This window comes from Pituophis catenifer, unplaced genomic scaffold (assembly GCF_029215685.1).
Source record: "Pituophis catenifer annectens isolate HBS135680 unplaced genomic scaffold, rPitCat1.0.hap2 SCAF_2, whole genome shotgun sequence".
Classification (NCBI taxonomy): domain Eukaryota; kingdom Metazoa; phylum Chordata; class Lepidosauria; order Squamata; family Colubridae; genus Pituophis; species Pituophis catenifer.
This window is the reverse complement of record NW_027256882.1, coordinates 125,875,268-125,892,207: the sequence shown is the minus strand read 5'-3', so window position 1 is coordinate 125,892,207 and position 16,940 is coordinate 125,875,268. Positions and strand designations below refer to the sequence as shown.

At 38.4% G+C, this 16,940-nt stretch overlaps 1 long non-coding RNA gene across 1 annotated transcript; it reads right to left on the bottom strand.

Moving 5' to 3' along the window:
* Positions 1-6,735: 6,735 nt before the first annotated feature.
* Positions 6,736-12,524, bottom strand: LOC139312574 (uncharacterized). The gene is made up of 3 exons (XR_011600007.1): positions 12,493-12,524; positions 12,109-12,179; positions 6,736-7,745 (listed from the first exon to the last, which is right to left on the bottom strand). It is a non-coding gene; the product is annotated as an uncharacterized lncRNA (long non-coding RNA).
* Between the last annotated feature and the right edge of the window lie 4,416 nt (positions 12,525-16,940).

Sequence of the window (16,940 nt, the reverse complement as noted above, 5' to 3'; positions counted from 1 at the left end):
AGGCTACTTCTACAAAAGGCTGACTGCAATTTGGCAGGTCAAATCTCACCAGGCTCAAGGTTGACTTAGCCTTCCATCCTCCTGAGGTTGGTATAATGAGGACCCAAATTGTTGGGGGCAATATGCTGACTCCGTAAACTGCTTAGAGAGGGCTGTAAAGTACTGTGAAACGGTATATAAGTCTAAGTGCTATTCCTATTGCTATTTATGGCTGTATGAAAACCTCTTATAGTCTTTTTGCATGAAAGAAAGAAAAAATGATTTATGGTTTCAATTATTAGGGAAAAAATGGATAACAGAAAAAAGTGAGGTTTTTTCCCCCAATTTTTAAGGAGATAACTTTGTAATCGTTCTTGTATATGCTGCAAAAGAAATTGGAAGCTTTTTAAAAATTTGTTTTCATTCTTTTTTCTGCACTTTTGTTTTTCTTCTTTCGTCTTTCTTTTTTTTTTCTTTTTAGGCTGTATTAGTTTTTTTATGTTATCTTTAAAACTGTTAATAAATGCTTTTATTTACAAAAAAGAAAAAAGAAATGGGCAAAGGAAACAGCATCAGGAAAACTAAAAAGAAGAAAATATTAATCTCCCCCAGTGCTTTGGTCCTATCATGGTCTGTATTTATCTCCTTGCTCTATACTACTTGTGGCTTTTCAAACCAGTGTTGGAAATGTGAGAAGAGGGAACTTTTTATCATGCATGGTGGACTTGTGAAAAAAAGAAATTTTGATTGCAAATTATACAAATTTTGATTGCAAATTATGGTGCAAAAGATATTGTGGGTTAATATTATATTGAGACCAACACTGGAAAATAATATGGAAAATGAATATGGTAAAATTATTGTATTCACAAAGATAAGAGAATAATGAAATACAGTAGAATATGGGACTCTAAAATTGATGAAGCTTGTGGAAATGGCATAGTTGACCAGCTTGCTAAGGAATAAAAACAATATAAATACTTTTAAAAGACTGGAAGCCTTAATCAACAGAGAGCCTTAGTCTTGGGGATTAAAAAGGATTAAAGAGACAAATTAAGATGATCATTATTCAATGGAAAGGTCAGAAATCATAATTCTGCTCTTCCTTTTTTCATTTCATTTTTTCCTCTTTTTTATACTTACAGTGTACTGAAAAACTGAAATTAAAAGTATTTAAAAAGAAATATGCCACAGAGTAGCACTTGATAGATCAAATACAAAGGTAAGATATTCAAATGCTATGATGTGTCTATATCTTCAAAAATCATAATTGCGTAAGCCATGGCTTCCATTCTATGGAAATGAAAGTTTGAAGCAGGATAAGAAGAATGTTGACAAATTTGATGTTGCAGAAAACTCTTGAGACTATTGCGGACAGGCAAGAAAACAAATCTATGGATCACCAAACCAATTAATCCAAGGCACAAATGACCAGGCTTAAAATTGTCCTACTTCAGCCACATTGTGAAGACATAGTTCTCTGGAAATGGCTCTAATGTTGGGAAAGGTAGAAGGAAAGAGAAGATGATCAGGAGCAAAGTTGATTGGACTCAGAGTGATGATGAGTGCACCATTATGACACTTGAAAGAACAGATTAGGGCTAGATCATCATGGGCAAAATCTATGTGGATACCAGGAGTAAAAACAATTTGATAGCATATAATGAATCTATCAGTAAACCTATGTCTGGAAAGACTTGCGTGAAGTCTTCCTCTAATGGTATTCTACTACATAAAACTATTAATTGATATTGTTACACTTTAAATGAGTTTTTGTATTATATTATCTTCTGAACATAAACAATTTGGGGGTTTATATATTGTGGATGTTTACAAATTTTTATTATATGATTTGCTATTTTTCTAAGCTGTGAAAGTCTACAAGGATTTGTCAGCATATGCATTTAATAAACCAGTACTTCCAGAACTGGGCATTCAAAGAAAGGGGAAAGAGCACGTCATACAATTCACACTTTTATTCATCATAGTTCTTTAATAAGATACAACTGTCTAGGTTCAAGCATCGTATGAAGCCAGAGATTTAAATCTATGTTATATTGGTTCACCCAAAGCCACATAAAAGCCATCTATAGGCAAAGCATGTGACCCTTTATAGTACAATGTGTGAATTTAACTTTTATGTGTTTTATCTCTCTAAAATAAAAATCAATGAAAATTAGCCATCCTGTTTTAATGGCTTCTGAAAATACTTCCCAGATTATCAACTGATTTTCAGAATGAAACAAAAGACTAAAATATAGCCTAATCTGAATAATGCTAACAGGAAAAAACAGTATTATTTTTATTAGATATTACTGATTTTGACCTGTACAACATTCTATGCTTCTTATTCATACCACTTAGTCTTTGATAAAATATGTTCATGGTTAAACCTATAAACAAACAAACAAACAAATAAGCAAGCAAAAGACAGACAGAAGTAGAGCTGAGAGCATCTTTAATAGTGCTGAAAAGAACCCCAACTTTAAAATGGTGGCCGCCTGGGATAGGGCGGCCGCTGATGCTTTGGACCGAGTCGTGCCTGTGCGGCCTCTGACCTGTCGCCGAGTCTACCTGGCTCCTTGGTTCTCCGAGGAGCTGAGGGGGATGAAGCGCCAGAAAAGACACCTAGAGAGCAGTTGGAGATCTAGTCGCTCCGAATCCGACCGAACACTGGTAAGATCTCATATTAAGACTTACCTAGTGGTGATAAAAGCGACAAAATGTAACTATTTTTCCGCTCTTATCGCATTGGCAGATAATCGCCCGGCCGCCCTGTTTAGGGTGACCCGTTCCCTCCTTCATCTGGGAGCACGGGAGGATCCCTTGCAGGGTCGTGCCGAGGATTTTGTCCAGTATCTGCACGATAAAATCACTCAGATTCGGGAAGGCTTGGTCTCTGACTGGGTAGGTACAGACGGGATGATGGGTGTCGGTCTTGAGACTGCCATTTGGGAGGAGTTCGACCCTGTTGCTCCTGAGGACATGGACAGGATACTGGGGCGGCTGAACGCGATCACATGTTTATTGGACCCGTGTCCCTCCTGGTTGGTGCTGGCCTCCCGGGAGGTTACGCGAGGCTGGCTCCAGGGTATTATCAATGCTTCTTTGAGCGAAGGTGTCTTGCCATCCGCCTTGAAAGAAGCCTGCTCTGGATCTGGCTGTTTTGGCTAACTATCGTCCGGTCTCCAACCTTCCCTTCTTGGCGAAGGTTGTTGAGAGTGTGGTGGCGCAACAGCTTCCTGGGTACCTGGATGAAGCTGTCTATCTGGATCCGCTCCAGTCCGGCTTCAGGCCTGGGCACAGCACAGAAACGGCATTGGTGATTTTTTCTCTCTAGCTTTCTCCAGTTCACTCCCCACATTATCTTTTCTCTTTTGTTGGTGTGCTTGCAGGCTACCAGTTATTCCAGAACATAAAATGCTGTGTTTAAGTATTCATTTTGATCCTATAAACAAATCTGAAGCAGGGTGAAGTAATACCCTCTCGACATGCTTCTAACAAAACAAATTTCTAGAGTGAAATAGGTATCTTCTGACTGTGGGTAGATTTAGGATGTAAAATTCAGTTAGATGGTATTACTACAAGTGTAAAGGAGATAGTATTGGAAAGTCATGTTCTGGGCAAGCAACTGGACTTGGTAGATTTCCATAATAAGGAAATTGTGGTGACAAGACCAACTGTTGACTGGTCAGCCAACAAAAGGAAATAGATGAACAGATGAGTCTGTTTTAATATACCCCCAGATGAGGTCATCTTCTGCTCTCATCATCTCTGCATCAGCTGGGCAGACAGCAGAGAGATAGGAGCAGAAACCGCAGCTTGTCAGTTTCCAAACATTTGGACTTCAATTCTAAGACTGCATAGCTAGCATAGTCAGCAATAAGAGATAGTGAGAATTGCAATTCCACAATGGATTGCACATTAGGTTTGTTACCAACCCTTAGTTTCAATACTGAATTTGAAATGCAAAGACCATGGTCAATATTTCTATTTCATACAGAACTCAATAAAGTTTTCTGTCCTTCAGTCTGAGCTACATCTCAAGGCTGTTTATAAAGGTAATGCAGGGAAGAAGATTGGTGGTTTTAAATTTTTGAAATACCCCCGGAGCAATCAAGTTAATAGGGATGGACAAAGTTCTGAAGGGACTTTCACTTTCATGAAGGTGTATGGAAAGCATTCTCATGAAACTGCTTCTCAAAACAATGACCCCCCCCCACCTTCTGAAAGTAAAGCAAAATCAGCATTCAGTTGTGTCTGGAGAGGTTCTGACTCATGAAGACAGTGATGGGAACTGCTTCTGCACAAGTCTCTTCTGGCTACTGAAATTACAGGATAAAGCTCCAGAAACTACATGGAGCATCTGACTGAGGCAAATCATATCCCATCTATTCTGTGGCAATGAAATTGTGTTGGTTCTCATTTGTTGAAACAAAATCTGTCATGTCACATAGGCCTTGAGTGTTTGTTTTTGCAAGTTGTCTATGGAATAGCCACAGAGACCAATGTTCAATGCCTTTATTGTACATCATCTATACCACGAAACTGGTTGGCAATCAATCAAGGGCAATTCACCATAGATTCACTTTACAATAACCCATGAACAATATAACAATAGAAAAAAAAATATTTCTTTGGCTTAAGTTTGCCTGTTCCTAATTCACAAGCACTGGGCATATTTCTGTATTTAGCAAAACTGCAGCAAACTAATCAAGCAATCAAAGCAATGCAATATTTGCATTTAAAGCCTGAAGTTCAACAAAGGTTGTCATGCATTTTTTGTGAATAACAGAGAAATACAATTTTGTATATATGCAATCAGAAAACTCAGTAACAATAATGATACTATTTAAGGAATGAACACATTACACATACCTTTCAACAATCTACTTGAGACTTGTCCTCTACAGCAGTAGCCCCAAATGGTTCCTCTTTGCATGAACATCTGGTTTTATACCTGCTGCGCTTCTTAATTCCCTCCTCTTCCTTTTTGTTCCAGGCAATAGCAGAAGGAATGGAATTGGATTCTTGTTACAAATATCAGAAATAATGTAGCTGAAAACAGCCTTTCTTTTAAGTTGTGCTTTTTTCCCCTACTACACAAACTTAGATCCTTCTGCTACTGTTAAAAAGATGTATCAGTTATCAAAACAGGTATTGTTACAATGTTATAAGATGTAAAGAAAAGAGATCAGGTTTACCTGATTTAAAATTGTATTTTGCAGCTTTCTGTTTGATTTGGATAAAAGAGGGGGTGTTGCTGAGAAATAGAAAGGTTTTGGAGTTGGAAAGACATGCCCTGAGATTTAAATGGTATAGACATTTGTGGTCAAAGTTAAAATAGATTTTAAAAGCCATTATGTTAGACATGCCATATTGAGAATATGGAATAGATACTGATAGATACTGATAGATACTGCCCTCTAGGGGCAGCTCATTCCAGAGGGCAGGTGCCTCCACAAAGAAGGCTCTCCCCCTGGGTGTCGCCAGTCGACATTGTTTGGCCAACGGCACCCTGAGGAGTCCCTCTCTGTGGGAGCGTATTGGCCAGTGGGAGGCTATCGTTGGCAGAAGGCGATCTCGTATATACCCAGGTCCTAAGCCATGGAGCACTTTAAAAGTGGTGACCAACACCTTGAATCGCACCCAGAAGATTGGATCCAAAATAGTTACTTAACCTCTGTTCTATTGCCCTCAGAAAATTCTCAAGATGACCAGTTATGTAATGTTTACAAATGCAGAAAGAAGGTATCTGCCCAAAGGGAATATTTCTTTGTTCCCCAGCCTAGGCACTAATTAACAGTCCTATTAAATATCCAAAAGCTATTGGTTTTTTTTCCAGTGGTCCTCAAATCTTAAACTTCTGCATATTTTCTAGTATTTTGATGTAGATATCTTTCGCTCATAATTGTGAATGGTCATTGAATGTATGGTCATTAAATGAGGGCCACCTCTATAATCATTCTTGTATTATCTAATCTACTTCTGGATTTACAGTTTAACATTTGTAAGACTTTATAGATGTTTCTAGACTCCAAACTATTTTAAAAAAATACCTCTTATGTTTTTCCATACAGTTCTTGGTACTTAATAGTTTCCTCTAAATCAGGGGTGTCAAACTCAAGGCCCGGGGGACAGATCTGGCCCATGAGGTGCTTAGGTCTAACTCGCGGGCCCGCCCTGGAAACAGCGAAGGATCAGCCCGCAGTGACTCTGCCAGTGAAAATGGAGCTCCATTTTTGCTGGCATGGGATTGCAGGAGGCTGTCACTTCTGAAAACGGAGCTCAGGAGCTTGTTTTCACTGGCAGAATGCTTGGGCCACCAGAGCCACCCTGACACAAGTGACATTGATCTGACCACGCCCCCCCTGACCACACACACCCTCCCCCCCCCGAGATCAAACACAACCATGGCCCTCAATAAAATCAAGTTTGGCACTCCTGATCTAAATCAACTGAACTACTCATTAGATATAAGATTTCCTTATTTAGATGCAGAAAGTATATGAATGTTGTGAAACTAATTATGATTCTCTTTGGAAACAGTTATACCAAATATGATTATATATTAATTTAGGGCAGGACTGCAGCAATTAAAATATCTCCTTTGTTAAAACTGCTATTTTTATTTCAAGCTATTTAATTTACTTTGTAAAGATCAAAAAGTTCAGTGACAGAAAACCGAGCTTCTCTGTTTTCATTCAAAATGGCCTGGAATAAATACATTTAATATATTTATATTTTAATCAGGGAAGTTATTTTCATTCCAAATCAGAAATTTTATCTGAAAGCATTTCAGCATAAATGCACGATGATACCTTTAATAATTTGATAGCAAAATAAATGTTAATTTTAAGACTGTTTTGCAGTTTTTAAATCAGGCATATATCAGAACAATCAAAATTCGTATAGAAATATCTGCTCCTAGTAGCTTTTCCTCCCTCAACAGTTATGCAGAAACCATTTTTAAAATATCATCTTTAAAATATAGGTAACATTACTTTATGCCAGATTATGGAAGCTATAAATATAACAAAACATAATATGAAGGCTATCAGATGTGAAATTGAAATCCCCACGAACTGACAGCCTCAGGTCTCTATTGTCAACCCAACATATTCAGCAGCTCAAACAGATATGATGCTGTTCGACCGGTAATATACAAGCAGCAAACACAATTGTTCCCTAAAGCCCATATTCAACCAAGAGCCTCACATGCAGTTTGCACCCCAGGCCTCCAAGCCCTCAACAATTTGCAGATGATAATGCCCAGCCTTTTTCCTCTTTCTAAAGTTTGAGCTACTGTATATACCCAAGAGGCACATTTCCAAGAGAATAACTTCCCACTCTGGGGCCATTCAGGACTTGGTAATGCAAAACAGGGTTGTTGCCACATCCATAATCAAATTTGGATGAGGAAAGATATATTGCAGACTGAAATGGAAATCAAGGGGAGGGGAGGGGTGGAAGGAAGGAAGGAAGGAAGGAAGGAAGGAAGGAAGGAAGGAAGGAAGGAAGGAAGGAGTCATTCATCATGACCTCAGCTTTTTGCTTTGTCTTAATTATTTAACATGTCTCCACTAAATGTTTAACAGCTCGTATAAGGGGGTATTGATTCTTATTTTTGAAATCCATAAACAAAGACTTTATATCTGTGTCTTTGGTGTCCCCATCCTGATAGAATGTGAACCTTTGGAGCAGAGTGGTGAAGAACAGGAAGAACTCCATCCTAGCGAGGGCCTCTCCTGGACAGGCCCTCTTCCCTGCAATAGCAAACAAAACAATACATTTTTATTTTGTAAAAGAAAGTTAGAAATATGAAGGCCAGAAAGACTTGCTAACTAGAAACAGAAACAGAATAACAAAGTTGGAAGGGCCTTGGAGATCTTCTACTCCAACCAGGGGACTCAAGCAGGAGACTCTATTCCAGTGATGATGAACCTTTTAGAGACCAAGTGCCCAAACTGCAACCCAAAACCCACTTACTTATTGCAAAGTGACAACACGGCAATTTAATCCAAATACTGAGGTTTTACTACCTAAAATAATGATAAACGAGGCAGAGTTCAGCTAATTGTTCTAAGAAAAACATGATAAATACACTTTTATGCCCCTTTATTTTTTTCTGCTTTTGAAATATTACGTTTGGCAACAATAAAAAAAAAACTTTTGTAATATCATTTCTCTTTCCCTCCCTCCCTCTCTCTTTCTCTCCCTCTTTCTCTCTCCCTCCCTTTCTCTTTCTCTCCCTCTCTCTCTGCCTGTTTCTCTCTCCTTCCCTCTCTCTCCTTCCCTCCCTCTCTTTCTCCACCTCTCTCACTGCCTGTTTCTCTTTCCCTCCCTCCCTCTCTCCTTCCCCTCTGCCTGTTTCTCTCTTTCTTTCCCTCCCTCTCTTTCTCTCTTTCCCCCCCTCTCTATCTCTCTATCTGCTTCCCTCTGTTTCTTTCTCTCTCTTTCTCCCGGGGTGGGGGGGGAGGAACCCCTGAACTGGTGGTGGGTGGTGGGAATCTGACATCAGGAGGCCGACAAGCCCAGGATCAGCACGCTGAAGCTCAGCTGGCCACTGGGGAGGCAGAGCATCCCCAAACAGGCAGCTCTGCAAGAAAAGCAACTAATTGGATGTCAGTTGCTTTTTTTTGCCGAGCCAACGGAGGGTCGCATTGTAGCTCCGCATTGTAATGGGCTTCAGGAGGAGGGGACCCCATCTCCTCCCATTGTAAAGTGTGCGAGTGAAAAAGTTCAATGAATTCCAACTTCGTGAGATCTTTTTCTTTTGTGAGAAGTTGTAATTGATTGAGTGAATTTTTTTTTTTTAGTCTCACAAACTTTTGTTTCCCTGCCAATGAAGGCGGGAAACGCAAGAGAAATGCAATGGAGCTGGGCTGGGGCATCAGCGCACATACCCACAGAGAGGGCTCTGTGTGCCACCTCTGGCATGCATGCCATACGTTCACCACAACGGCTCTATACCATTCCAGACAAGTGGCTGTCCAGTCTCTTTTTAAAAGCCTCCACCCACAACCTCTGAAGACAAGCCTTTCCACTGGTTAATTATTTTCACTGTCAAGAAATTTCTCCTTAGTTTTGTATCCTGATCAGTGATAAAAGGAAGATGTCTTAAATTGGTTAAACAAATAGCATGACTATTATTGGTATTAATATATATTGATATAAATGTGATGAATATTGTTGAAAACATTTTGAATATTACTTCCTAAAACAATTTGTACCCAGACAACACACCATTCAATCGAAGTTGGAATTTTATATACTATACTATAAAATAAAAACTTATTACAAAAAAAAATCTCCTTAATTCTAGGTTGCTTCTTTCCTTGGTTAGTTTCCATCCATTGTTTCTTGTTTTGCCTTCTAGTGCTTTCTAAAATAAGTTGGCCTCCTCTTTTTTCTGGCAGCCCCTCAAAGATTGGAATGCTGCTATCATGTCATCCTTAGTCCCTCCCTCCCTCCCAATTTGTTGCAAAGGCTACTTGGAAACTAAATCCAGCCATCCACTTTTTGGTGAGTGAGAACTTCAACTTGTATGTTACTCTGGAGCTGCAGCGCTTCATTGCTTGACAGGAGGTCCTAGAGAATAATTCAAGATGCTTGTTTTAACCTAGAAAGAGCTTATGTAGTGTGGTTTGAAATGTCCACGTGGGGATGCTAAAGGTTAACGTTTGCAAGAAACGTTCGCCTGGAACAGGCGAAATGTCAATTTTTCTCTGTGGCAGTTCCTACCCTCTGGATCCAGGAGCTCCAGGTGGCACCCTCCTTCCAATATTTAGGAAAGTGATAAAAATAGAGTTCCAGAGAGCTTGTAAATATTAGAAGTTATGAATAGGAGATTCCTGTATTAGTGTAATTTTGATAATTCATCATAGTCCTACATAAAAAGCTAGAATGTTAGAAAATGCAGTTCTGTAAGCAAAATTATAACCAGAAGCCAACATGGGTTTGTCAAAAACAGATCAAGCCAAAAATATTTTATTTCATTCTTTGACAAAGTGAGTAAATTAGCAGACCAAATGCTGTGGACATAATATACTTGGATTTCAGTAAGACATTTAACAAAGTAGACCGCAACCTACTTCTTAGTAAGTTAGAAAAATGTGGGACAGACGGCAGCACCACCAGATGGATTTGTAATTGGCTGATTGTGAGAAAAATAAGAATTATTCCTGTAAAAGCATAACCTGAGTTACGCCATTTTGAAATCATGTTAAGGTTTTGTTTTACCTTGTATAACCTGATTATATAATTTAGCTGACATTTAAGAACATGAGAAAGGAAGTGTGTAATTCCTGTGTTTTTTAGAGGATGTTTGTTTTGCAGGAAATATGTTCTTGGGTCAACTTGCCCTTATTAATTAAAGGAAGTACGCCATTGATGTTTTTGAGGGGTATTTCTGTTGGGAATTGGGGAATTTCCAGGGTGGAATTATGTATTGCATATGTTATATAAGATGTTATGTAAGATCTGAAACTGATTCCCAAGGTACTTTATTGACGTGTATTCTGAATGTCCTGAAGACTATAAAAACTTGTGTAAATTGTTTTATTTTCGTCTTTCTCTACTCTAGAGAGAAAGGCCCTTTGCAAAGAATAAACTTTGTTCCAGGATTATTTTGGTCTTTGTCTCTTTAAAACGATAATGGGATTTACCTGTCTACCACACTGATGAACCGCACTCAACCTGCAGTCTTTAATGGAACTACATTTACATGGAGGGAAGTAAGCAGTGGGGATCCCAAGGGGGGATCCCAAGGTTCCGTACTCTTCAATATCTTCATAAACAAATTAGATGAGGGAATAGAAGGGGAATACATCAAATTTGCAGACAATACCAAGCTGACATAGCCAACATCCCAGAAGATAGGCTCACAATCCAGAAGGATCTTGAAAGACTTGAAACCTGGGCCCTAACTAACAAAATGAAATTCAATGGTGAGAAAAGTAAGGTTTTGCACTTTGATAAGAAAAAACAAATGTACAGCATAGAACAGGTGGAACTTGCTCAATAGCAGTTAACTGCAAGAGGGATCTTGGAGTCCTAGTGGATAATCACTTAGATATGAGCCAGCAATGGGTTGCGACCACCAAAAGAACCAATGCAATCCTAGGCTGCATTAATAGAGGGATAGAATCAAGATCACGTGAAATGTTAGTACTGCTTTATAATGCCTTGGTAAGATCACATATGGAATACTGCATCCACTTTTGGGTCACCACTGTATAAAAAAGATGTGGAGACTCTGTAAAGAGTGAAGAGAAGAACAACAAAGATGATTAGGGGGCTGGAAGCTAAAACATATGAAGGATGGTTTTAAGAATTGGGTATGTCTAGTCTAGTAAAAAGAAGGCCTAGGGGTGACATGATAAGAGTGTTCCAATATTTGAGGGGCTGCCACAAAGAAGAGGGGGCAAACCTATTCTCCAAAGCACCAAAAGGCAGGATAAGAAGAAATGGTTGGAAACTGAACAAGGAAAGAAGCAACCTAGAATTAAGGAGAAATTTCATAACAGTGAGAACAATTAAACTGTGGTTCCTGCCTTCATAAGTTGTGGGTGCTCATTCACTGGATGTTTTAAAGAAGAGATTGGACAGCCATTTATCCAGAATGGTATAGGTCTCCTGCTTGAGCAGTGGATTGGATTAGAAGACCTCCAAGGTCCCTTCCAACTCTGTTCTGTTATTCTGAAACACGGAAGGAAAGAGAACTTCGCAAGGTGGATAGATTTAATTACAGGGGCGACGGATGCAATTGTTGGGAGCCTTAAAAGAACAGGTTGGAGATAGATCATAATGGAGAAAATCTATCTCTGTGGTCGCTAAGAGTAAAGAAGGACTTGATGGCAGATAATCATGTCTGAAATTAATTTTTAATCATAATCAATTTTATTTTAATTTTTGTTTTATATTTTATACTTTACAGTCCATCACCAGGAGTCTGACAGTAGTCTGACATTATAAAATTTAAGAACATAAATGATTCTTAGAGATAACTATAAATCACACTGTATTTATTTATTTATTTTTATCATACTTTATCATACACTGTAAGTTACTTTCTCAATAAGTCTATCATCTTATGCTGCAGTCACATTATATTTATACCCAATTTACCTTGGAATAACTCCTTTTGCATTCACCGTATGTTTTCCTTCAATATCAAGCACAGGATTGTAATGGAATGCCTGCAAGAAAACAACAAAGCTCAGACAGCATCAAGGAACCTTCATTTCAACCCTACAGCTACAAATATTCTCCTCTATCGATTGTACCATTAAGCATCATACTTTACAATGGTGCAAATCAACTATAAACACCCCCAGATCATCAGATAATTTGGGTGATAAAAACGGGTACAGTCCCCTTGGTCTGTAATTAAATTTCGATGGTTGAATATCAACATGCAGTGCATTCTCCCCTCACCCCCAAAAACATTTCAGCGCTGGCTGGATGCTAGTAACAGCACGTGCACTTCTGCCGACACATTGCAAAATTTACCTTTTACCTTGTTTTTTCAAACATGATACTTTCATGTTCATCTAAGTAAGAGGATACGGATCAGAGTAAGCAGCCATCAGCAACAACTGTGAGTCGCACATTTGCAGCAAATGAAGTACGTAGTTTGCTTTGGTCCAGAAACAGGCGCCTACGAACCATCTCCAAAGATCCGCCATGGATTGCACCAGTTTCTGTGGATCCATTGCCCGATCCAGAGCAGAAGAGGCTCTGAAAGTGGAGCTGACGCAGGAAAGGGAATCCTTGGTATTGATAGCCAGTAGGAGGTTCCATGAGTATTTTAGGAGGTCATGACTTTTGAATTGGATGATGATCCCCATCACGAACGACCTCTGATTTGCGTGACTAGCCTGCACAAACCATTACACGGTGTGAAAGAGCCAAGTTTGCCTACCACTGAACTAGGACAATCTAGATAAAAAGCCTCCATTTGCCTAACTCTAATGCTCCACCTAGCAGCGGCAGGCGGCAGGCCACAGCTGTTAATAAAAGCTGCAGCTCTTGTGGAAAGCTATTTTTTTAGCTCCTAGGAGAACTCAGTTGCTACCGTAATTCTCCTAAACTGTGCCTGAGTGGAAACTTTTGCAGTAAGCATAGCATGTAAATCCCATTGAACAAAGCACAGCAAGGAATTAATAGAAAGCAGGAAAGAGAATTGAACAACGGTCAACTTCTGAATTTAACAATGAGTGTAAATATCAGACAGTTGAGGAAGATTAAAAAGATGACTGTTAGATAAGTGGGATCAATGTTATCTTGGAAGGAATCCTAAAATCCTAGATGCAGAAGTTTTGGAAAATCAATAATACCCATTGACTCATTTTCTGTAAACATGGAGAAGCTATTTCTAGAACAAAGGGAGAAACACATTTAACCCCTTCTCTCTATCACATTCAATTCATGCCTTTTCTAAAGCAAACCAGAAACAAACAACATAGAATATTTATTTATTTATTTATTTATTTATTTATTTATTTATTTATTTATTTATTTATCTATTTACTTACTTATTAGTTTGTCAAAAAAGTACAAGATAGCAGGTATGAATATGAACATGGAAATGAATACAAATAAATGAGGACAGTAGGACAGGGACAGTAGGCACACTGGTGCGCTTATGCATGCCCCCTTTACGGACCTCTTAGGAATGGGGTGAGGTCCACAGTTTAAGGTTGAAGCTGTGAGAGTTTGAGGATGTAACAACAGAGTCTGGTAGAGCATTCCAGGCGTTGACCACTCTGTTGCTGAAGTCCTACTTCCTAAAACGATTTGTACCCAGACAACATGCTGTTCAATTGAAGTTGGAATTTTTATATACTATAAAATAAAAACTTATTACAAAAAAAAGAAAAGAAAAGAAATTTCTCCTTAGTTCTAGGTTGCTTCTTTCCTTGATTAGTTGCCATCCATTATTTCTTGTTTTACCTTCTAGTGTTTTCTAAAATAAGTTGGCCTCCTCTTCTTTGTGGCAGCCCCTCAAAGATGGAAATGCTGCTGTCATCCTTAGTCCTTCTTTTCACATGTGTCAGAATGTCAAACAATTTGCAACTCCAAATCTCAACCAACAAATGCTCTGTCTTACACATTGGCAAAAAAAATCAGAACACAAAATACAAGCTGGGCAGATACGACCTCGTAGATGACTCTCACTCTGTCAAGGACCTAGGAGTAGTCATCTCTAATGATCTAAGTGCCAGAGCTCACTGTAACAACATGGCCAAAAGGGCATTAAGAATTGTTAACCTAATCTTGAGAAGCTTCTTCTCCAGTAACATTGTATTGCAAGGACATATAAAACCATTGCTAGACCAATTCTCAAATACAGCTCATCATCTGGAACCTGCACTGCATATCAGACATTAACACAATTGAGCGAGTCCAAAAATATTTCACGAGAAGAGTACTCCACTCCTCTGCTGATAACAGAATGCCTTATGCCACCAGGCTTGAAATTTTGGGCTTAGACAATTTAGAACTACGCTGCCTTCGGTCTGACCTAAGCATAGTACACAAAATTATCTGCTACAACATCCTACCTGTCAATGAGTACTTCAGCTTCAACCACAATAATACACAAGCAAACAATAGATACAAACTTAAGGTAAACCACTCCAAACTCGATTGCAGAAAATATGACTTCAGCAACAGAGTGGTCAATGCCTGGAATGCACTACGCGACTCTGTGGTTACATCCCCAAACCCCCATAACTTTAACCTTAGACTGTCTACTGTTGATCTCACCCAGTGGTAAAATGTAAAATTTGTTACTATCGGTTCTGTGGGCGTGGCTTGGTGGGGGGGCTAATGTGACTGGGTGGGCATGGCCGAAGAGGTTGTAAAAAAATGCTTTTAAAAGCCTCTGAAGATCAGGCAACTCAACTGGGATTGTCAGAGGCTTTTAAAAGCATTTTTTTCTACAACCTCTTTGGCCAAAGAGGTTGCAGAAAAAAATGCTTTTAAAAGCCCCTGATGATCCCAGGTGAGCCGTGCAATCATCAGAGGATTTTTTTTTTACTTTTAAAAGCATTTTTTCAACCAAAGAGGTTGTAGAAAAAATGCTTTTAAAAGTAAAAAAACCCAGCCTCTGATGATCGCGCAGCTCAGCTGGGCATGGAGCGGGGTGCGCAGGGATTTTTGCTACTGGTTCTCCAAACCACCCACCGCCATCGCTACCGGATCGGGTGATCCGGTCCGAACTGGGAGGATTTCACCCCTGACCTCACCCCATTCCTAAAGGTCTGTAAGGGGCATGTATAAGCGTACCAACGTGCATACTGTCCCTGTCCTACTGTCCCCATTTATTCGTATCCATTTCCTGTATTCATAATCATGTTTATACTTATATCTGTTATTTTATTCATGTTTGACAAATAAATAAATATTTTTTTATTGCAGCTAAGTCTATTAAAGACTGTATCTATAACAACACACACACTGTTAGAGAGAAATTATCCAAGGATGGGCTCCAGCATGAGTCCAAAAGCTCAGAAGACAAAACCTCTGGTCTGGGGTGTCTGACCCAGATTGGATCCTGCAACAGTGTTTTGGGACATGTATATTTGCCTTCATTCATGAAAGCTGATGTCCTCTCATTTGGTGTAAGGATTGTAATTTAATTTATTGTAATTAAAATCCTGACACATTATACTATGAGGAAGATTCTGAAAGTTATTCAAGTGATTTGTACACTTATATGTTGTTTTTTACCTTTTGTCAGAAGAAAATAATGTCATTTAATACACGCTTGACAAATAAAATAAATAAATAAATAAAATAAAATAATAAAATAAAATAAAATAAAATAAAATAAAATAAAATAAAATAAAATAAAATAAAATAAAATAAAATAAAATAAAATAAAATAAAATAAAATAAAATAAAATAAAATAAAATAAAATAAAATAAAATAAAATAAAATAAAATAAAATTCTGGTCCAGTTCTGAACCAGGCTGAGGAAGAAATACATTGGATGGGCTGCTTGAAAAGAAGGTAAGTTTATTTGATATCATGGAAGACAACAATCAAAGTTAGCTACAAATTTGAGCCAACGAGGCTGTTAATATTTATAGGAAAATTGGTCCTTGGTGAAGTGAGTGAATGTGTGTGTCATTTGAAATGTTTATTCTTGTGGATGATCAGTTCTGGTGGTGGGAAAGATGTTATATTCTCACCTGGCTGGATATGTGGATTCTTGCCCTATTGTGTGTGCCTATGTGTGGAATCTGCAGAGCCACATTTGTGTGTTCAGAAAATCTCTGTGTTCTGAGGGCATTTAAACTTAATTAAGTTGTCAGTGTTCACTATTTTTGAGGCAAGGTGTGTTTTTTATCACTTTCAGCTTAAACAGATGAAAGGAACATAAAGTGATCTTCTGCAACATTGTTTCTTCTAACTTGCAACCTTGTAACTTCTGGCTATGCGTAGTTTATATTTTAGGACTGAAAAATGTGTCAAGAGTGGTAAACGAATATAATTTTCCATAAATATGCAGTATGTCTGTGGAGACTCTCAGTTATCCAGGTCATAGTTTTCTCAAAGGTGCTTTTTCAAAAGGCAACCGGACTGGTTTTTTTTGTTGAGGAAGAAGAAGACATCTTGCTTCTCATCCAAGAAGCTTCATTGTCCTTACCCAACACTCTTGGCCCTTTTCTCCATAGGTCTTTCTTCTTCTCCTCTTAAGTTAGAAACATAGAAGATTGCTGGCAAAAAAAGATCTAGTGGCCTATCAAGTTTGCCCTTTGAATTTTTCTTCTGGTGTTTTCTTTTCCTTTTTAATTTATTTACTTATTATCTTTCACTTTTTTTTTTCCATTTGTATTTAATTTTTAACTTTGGTCAGAGGATGGACATGTGTTTATTCCAAGCGTGATTAAACATAGTTACTGATGATTAACCTCCTACCTCCACTGCTCTTTCTGTGAAGTAATAC